Below are 14,289 nucleotides of genomic sequence, written 5' to 3'. Positions count from 1 at the left end.
TGTGTTCCTCTCTGTTGTCCCCCCTGTGTTGGTCTTCACTGAGAAACGTTTTTTCTTTTCTTTTTCACTCTCTTCTTGAGTCTGTCATTTCCGAGGTTTAAAAGCTGACTTCTAATGCTGTGTTTCTTACGTTTTGAATCCCTTTCTTAAGCCTTTCTGGCTTATCGTGAAGCAGCGCGTCGCGGTTCTGGCCTTTGTCCCGACGCCTCCTTCTGAGCGCTCTCCTCTCTGTGGCCGTGTCCTTCTGCTGCAACTCTCGCTTGTTCTGCTGCGACTTTGTGCGGGATTTGACCTTGACACCTTCCTGTTGCTTTTTATGTGACTTGAATGTTTACGAGCTTTTAGCAGGAGGCCTGGTACCAAGGTGTCTCCTACTCCGCAGACGGCCTTCTTCTGCTGGTCTCTCGTGATCTGAACCATAGCGGCCTCTCTCATCCACACCCCCTCCCTCATTTGTCTCCATCACCGCTGTCCTGCTCAGCTCTGATCCCACCCTCGAGTTCTCCCCTGACCCGGGGCTCCGTCCTGGAAAGGAGCCCAGACTGCGTTTTGAGAGCTCACCAGGGTAGGCCATTCCAGCCTCATCAGACAGGACCAGGTCACCCCACACTCACCCCTCTGCCAGCTTCACCTGCTGGTGTCAACCGCCTGCCGCCACGTGGTCCGGGGTACCGGGGGCACGCCCTAACTCGGCCCCTTACTGCCCTCTGCTCTCTCTGCATGGACCCAGCACCCCAAGTCTGCACTGCAGTGGCCCGGCCCCACCCGCTGGGACTTCGGGCTGTGAGAGGAAGACTACTTTAGCTCCTGGTTTTGCTATAAATGTTATCCATAGAATGTTTTATTTTTTAAAGATTTGTTTAAAATAGGAATAGTAATCCTATTACATGTTAATGTAAACAGCCTTTTTTTAGTGAAACCTGACTATGTTTCTGAACACACAGTATTTAGTGAGAAGAACGTCATTGTTTTATGTTTTTGCAAATGCCTTAGTGCCTGGGTTGATAGAGGACAGCTGGACTTTTCTGTCTGCTTGTGCATTTAATCTGTGGGGCTGTTGCGTGCCACGTTGCTCTGGAAAACGCCACCGTATGCTCAGGGGAACTTTTCTTTTTCTAACTGGTTGTACTGTTTGTTTTCAAGTGGGGCTTTTGTAATCTCCAAAAACTATGTTACTGTGTTACTACTTCCATCTTCCCAGAATCCTTTATGAGCGTTTTGGGTCGGGGAGGGGATAAGAAATAGGCGAAGGTGTGACGTCCTCTCTCACCACATCCATATAACGCAGCGAGGGTGGGCTTGGCCAATGCGAAAGGGCAGGAGAAAGACATAAAACGCATAAGCCTCGGGGAGGGAGAAGCAGAGCTGTCATTATTCAGACACAACATCATGTGGAAAACACAAAGGGATTTACCAATCATCGGTGACAATGAACAAGTACGTTTGGCTAGGTTGCTGGATACGAGATTAATATACAAAATTCCTTTTTTTTTCCCTATGTGGCAGCAGCAAACAAATAGAAAATAAAAATTTTTGAAAGTTACCACTTATAAGTGCATCAAAAAATGTCAAATACTGATGAATAAAAGGAACAAAAGATGTGCAGGGCACTGAAGACCACAAAGTGCCGTCGAGGAGAACGTTAAGGAGCCGTGAACAGACGGAGGGACAGATGAGAGTAACTGGGGGAAGACTCGGTATCAGAAAGGGTCCCTTCTTTCCAAACTGAGCTGCAGAGTCAACGCTGCCATGACCAAATCCCAGAGGGTGTCCTGTGCGCAGGTGCAAACCGACCAGTGATTCTAAACTTAAGTGGAAATGCAGAGGACTGAGAAGACAAAGCAACATGGAGAGAAAGGGAGGTATGAGGGCTTGGCTCCAGACGTCAGCAGAGAGGAGGGTGGGTGCAAGGTAACGTGTGGGTGGGAGCTGGGACATGCTGCCTTTATTCCCCAAAGAAATGGCTTCAGCACGTCCACACATCTTATAAAGCAGGAGTTGAAGGCAGGCAGGAAATCAGGGCATGGTCGCGCTGTCCCGGACCACTCCCTGCATCACGGCTCAGGGTCTGTGGGAACTCAGTCTGGGCATCCTGAGACCCGTCGCTGACCACTGACATACTTTGATGTCCATCCGGCACGCCTGGAACCTCCACCTGAGCTGCTGGCTTCTTCTGGGGTCACATCAGTTCTTTGGCAGGATTGTGCCCAGTCACCAGGGAACCTCAATTTTGAAAGGCAAAACCAAACCAGCTATTGTTTGTCATTTTCATTTTAAAAAGACTGCTGAATCTCTGGACCAGAGTGCAATGCTGGCAGCTGCCCGTGCTCTTTGCTCATGGTCCACACAGCCCACAAGTCTACACTTGGCAACTTGGCATTTTCCCTCGTTCCCAGCCCAGGACTCACGCCTGAAGTCTTTGGCAAACTACAGAAATTGACAAGAGGAACCGAAGACCAGGAGGGGAGTCAAGTTGGAGAGAAGCCAGTTCTCAGACTTGTCCAGTCGGGTCGGGGAAGCCATTAATCCGCTGGAATGAGAGCCGCACTCTTGGGTCCCTCCGGCTGTTTCATTCCTTGGGAATTAGCGCATAGGATCCTGCAGGTTTCAACAAACAAGGCCAGAAGCAGGCTGGGGGTGTGCACTGGGCGTCCGAGGCCGTGGTCCCAGGATGGAGCCCAAGGCAGCAGCCTACGTGTATGGGGTCCCTCCGTCTGTGAGATGGTCAGGAGTCCATTGTGTGACACAAACGAGGCTTAATGGGGATGCAGAAATTCACCAAGTCAAATGAGTTTCACAAGCCCACGGTCAGCCATGGTGCCAGAGGGGGCTTCTGATAGCAAACTCCCATGACAGCCCCCACCCACAGCCTCTTGGAGGCTCCGTGTGACACTGTTGGGCGCCTTGGCCCCTCTCTCATGGAAAGCAAGCCAATCCCGCCACCTCGGGTGTTGGCTTTTGGCCTCTTTGCTCTGTGCGCCTTGGGGTCTTTAGGTCTCCAGAGGGCTCCCCGCTGGGGGAGCAAATGAAAATAAACTCACATTAGCTTTTCCACTTTTATTACCCAGAGAAGACTCTTGCTTCACTGGCCTCCGTCTACTTGGCTGGTGGACACATCTTTTCAGCCCGAGGCAAAAATCATGCAATGTTGCCTCCTCCAGAGGCGAGTGTATAAATCACTGTAATTATCCACCCTGCCAGACCGAGTGAAGGCCCCGGGGACGCGGCCGTCCTTCCGCGTTCCCGCCTCCCCGGCGTGGCTGCCCTTTGTCTCTGAGCATCACTACCTCCTGGCTCCCCAGGGCTCCCCCACCTGGGAGGGGCCGGCCATATCCCGCTGCCAGGATGCAGTGTCATTTATCTCGTGGTTACTGGGCTCAGTCAGCCGTGGAACCCCGCCGATAAATATTATTCTCTGTTGCCAATAGCCAAGGCCAAGCTCAATTTGGAAGCGGAGGTCAAATGAGCAAGGTTCGCAGATCCCGCGTGGACGGGACAAGCGCCCAAGCACAGTGTCTCTGCTCACAGGGTCATTCCGTTACAGTTGGAGGGAAGCTCATTTGCTGAAGTGGCACAATGAGCGTCCAGAGGCTGAGACTTGAGCCTCTACCCAGGACACTGTCCCCTCTGTTCTTCCGCAGCCGAGGCCAAGAGCCCTTTGTGTGTCTGAATAGCTGGCTGGGAACTGGACAACGCACCATGCCAAGAACAGCGACAGGGCTGCCTCTGCTGGGATCACTCGCCTGTTTTACAAATATTTGGCGAGTGCCCGCCTTGTGGTCGGGCACTCTGGACACAGAGGCCTCGGCTCCTACGGAGCTCACAGCTGGTTCTCGGAGGGGGACAGAGAGGGCCAGGTGAACGGGGACACAGGTAGTTCTGGACGATGATAAGCGTGTGAATGAACTCAACAGGGCAGCCTGGCAGGCAGGATGGGCCTCCTTCAGGGGCAGGGGCGGGGGGGCACCTGAGGACAGGACCTGCCGAGGGAGTGACCTGGAGTCAGGGCCACTGTGCTGCGATGGGGGGCGGGGAGAGGCAGGACCACCCCCCACGGGGCTGTGGGCATGGGAAGGGGTTTGGATTCTGCTCTAGCACCGTGGGGAGCTGCATGGGGGGCAGGAAGCTGGGCTGTGACACAAGGGACCCGCCATCTAAAGAGCAAAGAAAACAGGGGAGCTCACATTAACGCAAGCTGCTGTGCCGTTTCAGAGCGAAGGCGTAGCATCGAGGTGCTGCAGACGTCCAGGGCGGGAGGCGGCCAAGTAAAAGCGAAAGGAATCAGAATGGCCCCCAGTTTTTTACTAGAAAGTGTTGATGAGAGAAGGAGATTGAGACTTGCCTCCAAAATATGGACCGAGAATCATGTTCGGTCTAGAGCTTTATGTCCAGTCAAGCTGTCAATTAAATGGGAGAGCCGAGTAGAGACATTTTCTGATAAAAACGAAAGAAAGGAAAGAGCAGTCTGGCCCCTGTGGGACGACGGGAGGCTGGGGAGGCAGGCAGGGTACCCGTGACTCGACCCCAGAAGGCACCTGTGGATGTGGGGCCTCACGTGGCACAAGCGACTTTGCCGGCAGGATTAGGGGAAGGCGCTTGCGGCGAGAGTTGATCCTGGAAGACCCGAGGGTCCCCGTGTCCTCACAAGGATCTCTGTCGGGGAGACGGGAGGTCAGAGGAGAGACGTGAGAACAGAGGCAGAGGTCGGGCCACGAGCCCAGGGGTGCAGCTCCTCTGGGAGCTGGCTGAGGCAAAGGAACAGAGGGACCAGCCCTGTGACCCCTTGGTTTTAGCCCCCTGAGACCTGGACTGGACATCTGACCTCTGGAACTGTGAGACAGTAAGGTCGTGTGTGTCAGGATACTGGCAGTGGGTAATCACATCAAAGGGAGAATAGTGCACCCCAGCGCGATCCAGGTGAGAAGGCCGAGCGCACAGGTGCCCGGGTCCGCAGACAGGCTTCGCGTCACGGGGCAGGGCGAGGAAGGGACAGCTGAGGGTCCCACGGCAGGCGGGCCGAGGGGACGGGGCATCTGCTGCCTGGCCAGCAGGCAGCTCTGGGCTGTGGGGTGGAGGGTGGGCGGGGCGGCTGGCGGCGGCCTAGGAGGCGGTGCTCCACGTCCTGTCTCTGCGCCTCCAGATACGCCAGGGTGCCTCTATCCATGCACGTAAATAATCAGGAAAGATGATTCTATTTCTTTCGGTCAAGGTGTCAGATACTTTCCTGTTAGCCTGACTTTATGATAAATCCAAGACAGAAACAAACAACAAGGAAAACAGAACAAATGAGGTTGGCAGGGCAAGTAAATGTGCCAGAAACGCACTAGACGTACATAAAACAGACAAGCAACTCGGAATCACCGTGCAGCACGGGGAACTATACTTGATATCTTGTAATAACCTATAGTGGAAAATAATCCGAAAAAAATTATTTACATAATGAGCCACTTTGCTGTGCGCCTGAAACTAACATAACATTGTAAATCAACCACACTTCAAATAAAAAAAGAGAAGGAAATATATTAGAAATAGGACCCAGCAGGGTGCTTGTGTGTCCTGGGATCGCTGTGACAAATTGTCACTAACGGGGAGGGCCTTGAAACCACAGGAGTTGATTCTCTCCCAGTCCTGGAGGCCAGAAGCCCAAAGTCAAGGTGTCGGCAGGGCTGCGCTCCCTCTGAAGGCTCCAGGGGAGGGTCCTTTCTTAACCTCCCGGCTTCCGGTTGTGGCCAGCAGTCCTCGTGTCCTGGGCTCCCAGTGGCAGCCCTTCAGTCTCTGCCCATCCTCACACGGCCTTCACCGTGTCTTCGTGTGTTTGTATGAGGACACCTGTCACTGGGTTTAGGGCCCACCCTCACCTGGCACGACGTAGTGGGCTGAATCGTGTTCCCCTGAAAGCATGTCCAAATCCTGACCCCTGGGACCTGAGAATGTGACCTTATTTGGAAACACGGTCTTTGCTGCTGTAATTAAGTTACAAAATCCAATGAGTGTCCTTAAAGAGGCAGAAGAGGGATGTTTGAGATACAGGGACATTGGAAGAAGGCCATATGTCCTTAGAGAGGCAGAGATTAGACTGATTCGGCCACAAGCCAAGGGGCACCGGGAGCCACTAAAAGCTGGGCAAGGCCGGAAAGGTGCAAGGGTAGGTTTAGGTGTCAACTTGGCTGGACCACAGGGTGCCCTGATATTTGGCCAGACGTTCTTCTGCAAGTTTCTTTGTGAAGGTGTTTTGGATGAAATGAACCAATATAAACTGCTGTACCGAGTGGAGAGGCCTGCCCTCTGTGGTGTGGGTGGCTGCACCCAATCAGCTGAAGGCCTGAGTGGAACAGAAAGGCTGACCCTCCTCGGAGTAAGAGAGAATTCCTCCTGTCCAGTGCCCTTTGCGCTGGACAGCAGTTTCCTCCTGCCTTTGGACGCAAACTGAAGCAGCTTTTCTTCCTGGGTCTAGAGCCCGCTGGCTTTTGGACTGAACCCACACTGCCCGCTCCCCTGGGTGTCCAGCTTGCTGATCCAAAGGCAGATCTCGGGACCTGTCAGTCACATGAGCGATTCCTGTAATAAATCTCCCTCTGGACGTGAACCCATTCTATTGGCTGTTCCTCTGGAGAAATCCGACCAGGGAGCACCTGGAGGGAGCTTGGCTCTGCCGACACCTGGACTTCAGACTCCTGGCCCCAAGGACTGCCAGAGGACACATCCCTATTGTTCCAAACCTCATGGTACATGGTAAGCTGTTTCAGTCCTCCAGGAAACTCACACGCTCTCAAGAAACCAAAACAACTTGAAGGAGAGGGAATTCCCAGCTACTCAAGAGACTCCTCTCTAGAAACCCAGCTCCTCTGAAACGCACAGTCGTCCTGACCCTCAGAGATGTTCACCTCCAAGGACACGGCTGCCAGGGGAGGAGGGGAGGCAGCCGCTGCGGACTTGGGGTTCCTGCATCGTCTGTGTTGGTAACGAGCCTCAGGCCAGCGCTGGAGGAGCTCGAACCACAGCCGTAGGCTCTCAGGACAGGGAGGCCTCTCTGGGCCTCTGCCGCCCCGTCTGTCAATCAAATGAGAGCATTTGCCTAAGAAGACCCCCAGCCCCCTTTGCAACTCCGTGGCGTCTGTGATCGGAGGGTCAGAGCGGGCGCCCTGACCGAGAGGTGCCCGCCAGGGAAGCAGCCGCAGCAAGGGCGGCCACCTGCTCCAGGTTACCCGGAGAGAAACCGGGAGAAGGCCGTGGACTTCTGGCTATTTCCTTGGCTATGCTCAGGAGTTCACCCCCTAGCAGACTGCCAGGGCATGGGCCTCTCTCTCCTGGGGTCTGTGTGGCCCTGCTGGAAAGCCCCCTAGACCAGCAGTGCACAAGACCTGCCCCAACCGGGGAGCCAGTGCCCCCACACACCCGCGCTTCGGGGTGGCCTGCATCCCCTCTGGGGCAGCCAAACATCTGACAGGACAGTCCATACTCTCTTGGCCATTTCCTCTCAATCTGAGGAAGTTCCAGCAAACAGAGCACAGCTGTCCGTTTGGGGTGGGGAGGGGGCAGCGACAAGGCCACAAACGGGTGCCTCCCCGTCGGGAGACACTTGCTCCCAGGACCCCGGGTCTCTGGCCTCCCTGCCTCGGCCTGTGTTGGCCCTTTTCCCCACTGTCCCTCCTCCATCGCACCCCCACCACCACAAGTTGAGTTCCAGGCTTCCTAAGGCTCCGACCACCTCTGCGGAGAAGCCTCCTCTCCATCGTTCACACAGGGGCATCTTCCCAGCCACGCCATTAACACCTGCGAAAATGTGAGGCTCGGTTCATCCCAGCTGATCACACGGACCTGGGGCCTAAAGACAGGCTAGAACTCTCGGCACGTTTCACTGCCCCCTCGCCCCACCGTGGGCCCCCAGCACCTGCACGGGACCCCCAGCCCACCGCCGCCCTATCCTGGGTGTGACCCATGCTGTCACTCCAGGAACACTTGTCTACCTGACAAAGCCAGGGGCTCGTGAAGCACGGTGGGATTTTATTCCTTTCGGGGCCCCTCCAGGCCCTAGCACCGGGCCCTGCGCTGGGCTGCCACCCTGTCTAGGTGGTCCAGGTGGGTTAAAGACAGCCGTACAAACTCTGGCTCTCCTCCCACCAAGGGGTGGGCTCTGCAACTCCTCGCCTTGAGTCTGAGTGGGCTCTGTGGCTGCTGGACCGATAGAGTCTGGAGGAAGGGACTTGGTGCCAGTGTCGGCCAGGCCTTAGGTGGTGGTTTCTACCTCCCATCTCTTGAGATAGTCACTTTTGGAGCCCAGAATTTCCCTGTAAGAAGTCTGACCACCAGACATAGGAATGCCAGGCTCTGGAGAGCCCCACAGAGGGCTGCAGGGAGAGAGAGGTGCCTGCCCAGCCCGGGAGGACGAAGCCGTGAGATGAGCCTGGATCCAGCTGCCGTGTGGGACCCTGAGCAAGAACCATCCACTGAGCCCAAATGCCCAGAGCCATGAGCACTCACAGTAAATTGTCTTAAGCCAGTAACTCTGGGGCTCACAGCGACAGCCGGAGCAAGTGGCTTGGTGAGAACTAAAAAAGTATTCCCTTTTGGGGAGTCGTGTTGTTAAAAAGCACCTCCCTCTGGGCCAGACACAGTCCCACAGGAGGCTTGGCTAGTGGACAGCTACTCTGTGCAAAGAAGCAGATGCCCCGTCCTCGAGCTGGAGGATGTCCAGGCCAGAGTGCCTTTGGGCAGTGTGCAAACTGTGCAACTGTACATGGCAGCCCTGCATGGAGGCCTCGCTACTGACAGGAGGTGGGAAGCGTCCATTCTAGATGAGTGCTCCATCACTGACACCCCCTGCCACAACATCCCCACTGTGTTCATCCCTCAGTCAGTCCCCTTCCTCGTACTGGCCCGTTCTGGCTGCTAGGAGCTCAGCCAAGCAGGAACTTGCAGGAATGCTCCAGCCCAGGCAGGCCAGGGTGCCAGGAGGGTGCCAGCAAGGCCCTGGGGCTCACAGGCCAGGACTTGACCCCCCGCCTCCCCGGGCAGGGGTCTGTCATCATGGCCTGTCCCTGCCTCGTCCAGCCCAAGGTGAGCTCCTTTGAAGTTCGCTGTTCGGGACAATTAACCGGAGCCTTGATCTGGATCCGGAAGCCAGCACCCACTCCCCGTCCCCCGAATCCTGGGCTGCCTCTGCTGAGAGTGGATGAGCCTCTCCCTGCCCTCCTCCCTGGTGACCCCTGCCTCCCCCGAGCCACCTTGCACCATCACCCAGCCTGCCTGCCCGGACCTGAAAGGCTGGGTGCCGACGCCGCCCACGGCCTGCCAGGCCCTCCCTGCACTGCCGCCCCGGCTCCTCACCCGCTGCAGGAATCCTGGGGTGCTCCCACCCTTGCCAGCCCCCAGGCCCTCATCTTGGCGGATGGTCCCTCCGCTGCCCTCCCTGGGGGGCCGCTTGTCCCACCAGGCCCCTACTGGGGCAGAATTAAGGGGAAAACAACATAGCTTCACGCACTGGTGAGAAAGGACTTGGTCCTCGCTCTGACTCTCAGAAAACCCCTGAGATGTCGAGTAAGGGGCCTCTGCCAGCACCACCCAGAAGAGGGTCGTCCACTGTGTTCTGGATCTTGGGGCCTGATGGGGGCTGCGGCAAGGTGTTTGGCAGAAGGGAGAATCCTGGCCCCCTTGTCCTTCCTGAAGCGGGCGCCAAAATTTCCCAGTGACCAGCGTGGCCGTGCCGGCCTCATGTGCAGGCCCCGCTGTGGCACGGGGGCCTTGGGCACGTGGACAGGCCTCCCCGAGTCCTGCCCCCTCCTGTGCAGGAACATTAACAGGGCAGGACGAATGCCCACTGCCCGAGGACAGAGGCTCTCCCTTGACCTAGTCAGGCTCCTCTGAGCACGTTTTCAACTAGGCTCACCCTCAGGCATGTCCTCAAAAGCCCAGCGTTACCAAGAACCCTGCCAAGTCAGTGTAGCCAGAATCCCCCACCTTTGGTATCCGATCCCCCTCAATGTATGACCAAGTTCCTCCCCCTCCCCCAGTGACGTCTGCCCCCCTGGCCTGCGTTCAGTAGGAATCCTGTTGGGTCAGTTTAGCCAGAATCTCCCTCACCCCTCCTGTTTCCTTCTATTCTTTTCCACCCAAGGACCCCACCTGCTCTGTGGCCGTAGCCCGCCCCCCACCCACCGCTGACGCTGCATCTCTCTCCCCTCCTGCAGATCCACTGCGCTGGCCCTGCCCCCATCCTGATGCTCCTGGGTGACGTGGGCCTCACCATCTGTAACATGTGTGAAGGATTGTTTTTTCTTTAACAGCGGTGGTCACTCAGGCGGTGGTCAAAGGGCAGGGAGCAGCGCAGGAGCCCCCAGCACAGGGCCGGCTGCAGGATGGGGCCGCAGCTCTGTTCCCTCCCTCTCCAGGGAATTCTGACTTTGGTGGGGAGACCTCTGTGTTCTGGATGCCCGAGCTCGTGCTGGGTCCTCTGGGCAGACTCTGAGAGGACCAGGATGAACCCGCCTGGCCTGAGGATCTGTATGCCCGTCGGGTGGTGGGGTGTAGCCGCCCCCTTCCTGTGGACAGCTGGCAGGAGCCCCTGCCCAGGAGGCCAGCCCAGAGGAGGGCAGCCAGTCTCCGAAGAGGCCAGGGCCAAGAAGCTCGAGGGACAGGGAGACATGGACGTGGCGGGCGGACACCAGAGCTGAGCGCTGAGGGACAGGATGTCCCGCTGGGCAGAGGAGGAAGGAATGTTTCCCAGAGATGTGCTCAGCTCAGGGTCTCTGGGCTGGTGCCCTCCAGGGACACTTGGCGACGGTGGTGACAGTTTTGGTTGTCAGTACCAGGGAGGGGAGGAGGCGGCAGTGCCCTGGCACCTCATGGGTGGAGACCAGGGACACTGCTCAACTTCCTACAGTGCACAGGACGCCCCCAGTGTTGTTCATGTGGGGGGTGAACCCCCGTGACAAGGGCACAGACCCAACGCCTACCATTGCCTCCTCCACTTCATTCGAGCTCTGGTGACACCAAGGAGGGCTGACATGCGTTAGGCCCCCCCAGCCCCCCTTCTGTGCCCTCAGTGTTTGTAAGGGCTCCAGGAGGACAGGGTGGGGATGTCCTGCAGTGGGTCTCCCTCCCCCCAGCTCCAGCCAGTGCCCCCACCCACCCCAGTGCTGAGCAGCCGGTTCAGACGCGGCCACCCCAACCCCGCCCCACCTCCGCCTCCGCCTCCGGAGCGCGTGCGTGCAGGACTGCAGATCTGGGGAAGCAGCGTGACCCCGGAGCCTCTTGCATCAGCCCGGCCTCTGCGCGAGGGGCGGGGACGGAGAGGTGGGACGTTGGAGCCTTTACCTGGCTCCTGGGTTCACTCATGCGAGGAAACAAATGTGTCCCCAGGGCTTTCTTTCTCCACAGAACATGCTCCACCTTGTGTAACTGGAGACCAGGCTGCCGTGGGGCCAGATGCTCCTTGGAGCTGCTCTGACGCGCTCCTGCCCTCACCCCCGCCCTTCCCCAGGTCTGTGAGTCAGCGCTCCCCAAGGAAGGGCAGAGGAGGACGGCGGGCAGGGCTCGGGGAGCCCAGGGTTGCATCAGTGTGTTGATCTGACGCAGCGAAGTTCTGGAGGGAGTCACGGTGCCGGAGCGTGGATATGTAAACCAGGACACGCGCACCGACAGGGGCGACAAAGAGACTTCACCCAGGCCAGCTCTAACCAACAGTCCTGGCTGTCTCGGCCCCTGAGTGGCATCTGGGGACACTTGGCAGTGCCTGGAGACATTTTTGGTTGTCACAGCTTGGTGGGGGAGGGGTATGCTACTGGCATCTAATGGGTCCAGGTCAGGGTTGCTCTCAGCATCCTACAATGCAGAAAACAGTCCCTTCCCACACACCACCATGAAGAGTGATTCTACCCCGAATGTCGACCCCCAAGTCTGGGAGACCACAGCCCCAAGAGATAGAGCTGCAATCCATTGCTTATGTCTGCCACTGGCACAGGAACGGGAGTGGTGGTGCCCACGTGGCTTAGTCTCCACTCCAGTCCCATCTGGCAAGCGGTCCCTGATGAAAGCGATCAATCCACTCCACCTCCCCTCGCCTCCCCGTCTCTCTCTGGGGCCTGTACACCTATGGTTCCTCTGTTCTGCCAGCGACGGCAGGCCCCACCTGAGGGGAGGTGTTTGGACCGGGGTAAGTACTGCCCTGTTCCAGGGGGTCTGTGATGTGGTGGCCTTATGTGGGTTACTGCTTTCTTGGGGATGGTTTTTATATGGGCCAGGAGTTGAAATCTCTCACGTCTCCAGGGGCCAGACCCGGAAGAGAAATGCACTGAGTGGGCAGGTGGAGGTGATGGTCACCTGCGGTCCAGGACAACTGCTGCACAGTCCAGCTGCTTTAGTCCCTGGGGATGGAGAGCCTGACGTCATCAGAGCCTTGTTTTTTTTTTTTTGTTTTTTTTTTAAGAAAAAAATTAGAAATTTGGCTATTTCTTAATGTGAAGTTTCCCAGATTTTTGAATGTGAATGCCTATTATTTGAAAATACAGTGTGTGTGGTTGGGGGGGAGAGTCTGCGGGTCCCCTTAGCCTCAGCTGTCCCTGCGCTGGGCAGGCAGGCCCCAGCTTCCTAAGTGAGGGTGACTGTGCCGCTGTTCAGACCACGGCCGTCCCCATGTGGTCCAGCCCAACAAGCGAGGATGCTCACCCCAGGGCTAGGCGGAGAGAGCACAGCGTGCGTGCGAGGAGGCAGGGGCGAGACCCAGGGGCTAGTCCATGGTCGGATTCTGACACCAGACCAGCAGCTCCCAGCTGGCTTCCCCACAATACCCTTCCTCCCGGGACCCTTTACTCAACAGATTTCCGTGCTCTGCCCAAGACCTGCCCAACCAGAATCTGGTTTCCAAAAGGCTCTTCAGTAACGTTCTACACCTTGATGGGGTGTTGCGTTACCCAGCGTATGTGTTTATCTCAGTTCATCCAGGGATGCACTGAAGACGGTGCACCTTGTGGTGTGTAAGCTTACACAGAGAAAGCAGGAACTGAAGGGAGAGAGACGGTGTGTCCAGAAGGAAGAAATGTCCCTCTTCCCTGTGAAATGGAGCAGGACCCTGCAGGGCCCTCCAGGTGCAAAAGTCCCTCTGCACCCCCCGTTTCTTGTCTGCAAAAAAGACTTTTAGTCTCCTGAGTTCCAGAGAGCAGACTCAAGCAATTGCTATGTAGGGAAGTGAGGGAACACAGAAACAAAGGAGAGGCTGTTAAGCAAGAAAAGTAATGAGACCAGTGTAGTGATAAAACAGAGCCCTAGTTCCTCCTGGAGGGACGCACACACAGCCTGACCCAGATCCCGGAGCTGCTCTGCAGAAACTGACGCCCCAGCCTTGCGGAGGAGGCTGACCACATGCTGAGACCCCAGACTGGGTGGAGCCAGAAGCTTGATGACTGAGACTCCTGGAGCGTCCCCACCAACCAATCAGAAGGAAGTCCAGGAGATGCAACCCTCACCCCAAGTGTTGCCTTTAAGAAACCTCCCCCGAAAGCCATTGGGGAATTGGGGTCTCTTGAGCACAAGCTTCCTCTGCTTCTTGCTTGGTGCCCTGCAAATAAACACCGTACTTTCCTTGCCCACAACCTTGTGTTAGAAGACTGGTGTTCCGCGTGGCAGGCGAGTGGACCCAGATTCTGTTCCGCAACATCCTGTAGGTTCTTCTGGCTGGTCTGAGAACTAAACTGACAGGAGACAGATTAACAGGAGAAAATCAAGCAGAAGTGTAATAACATCACCCAGAAAAACTGAGTAGCTCGCCAAAGTGACTGAACGTTCACCTTAAGTACCACCTGCAGGTAAAGACAGAGAGGGTGCTGGGGCGGTGGTTTGGGACTTCAAAGGGGAGGAAGGTAATTCACAGGGCAGACGAAACAGCAAGTGTTTGGTAAGTGGAAGTTTGCTGGGCGGCGCAGAGACCCCGGGACAGAGGACTCTGATCCCGGAGGGCTTCCCCCGGCACCGGGCCCTTGTTCCTTGCCAACCTCTCTGGTGATCACTCTATTCCTGTCACAGGCCCTCCATCGAAATCCTAATTCGAGCAGCTAAGGGGGAAGGTCAGACTTTCTTCCTGAGTCCCTTGGGCCTTGATTATTTTCAGCTGGAAACGATCCACAGACCCGAGACATTTCTGGACAGCAAATTTTCTTCCCCCACGAGAGAGAGAGAGAAAACCCTAAATCCATGTCTGAACACAAGTGGCCAGCATCCCGCCTCCTGGCCCAGCAGATGCACACTACTGTATATGAAACAGACAACAAAGACCCGCTGTGTGGCCCGGGGAACTGT

This window comes from Camelus bactrianus, chromosome 21 (genome assembly GCF_048773025.1).
Source record: "Camelus bactrianus isolate YW-2024 breed Bactrian camel chromosome 21, ASM4877302v1, whole genome shotgun sequence".
In the NCBI taxonomy this organism is placed as follows: Eukaryota; Metazoa; Chordata; class Mammalia; order Artiodactyla; family Camelidae; genus Camelus; species Camelus bactrianus.
This window is presented reverse-complemented; position numbering follows the sequence as displayed.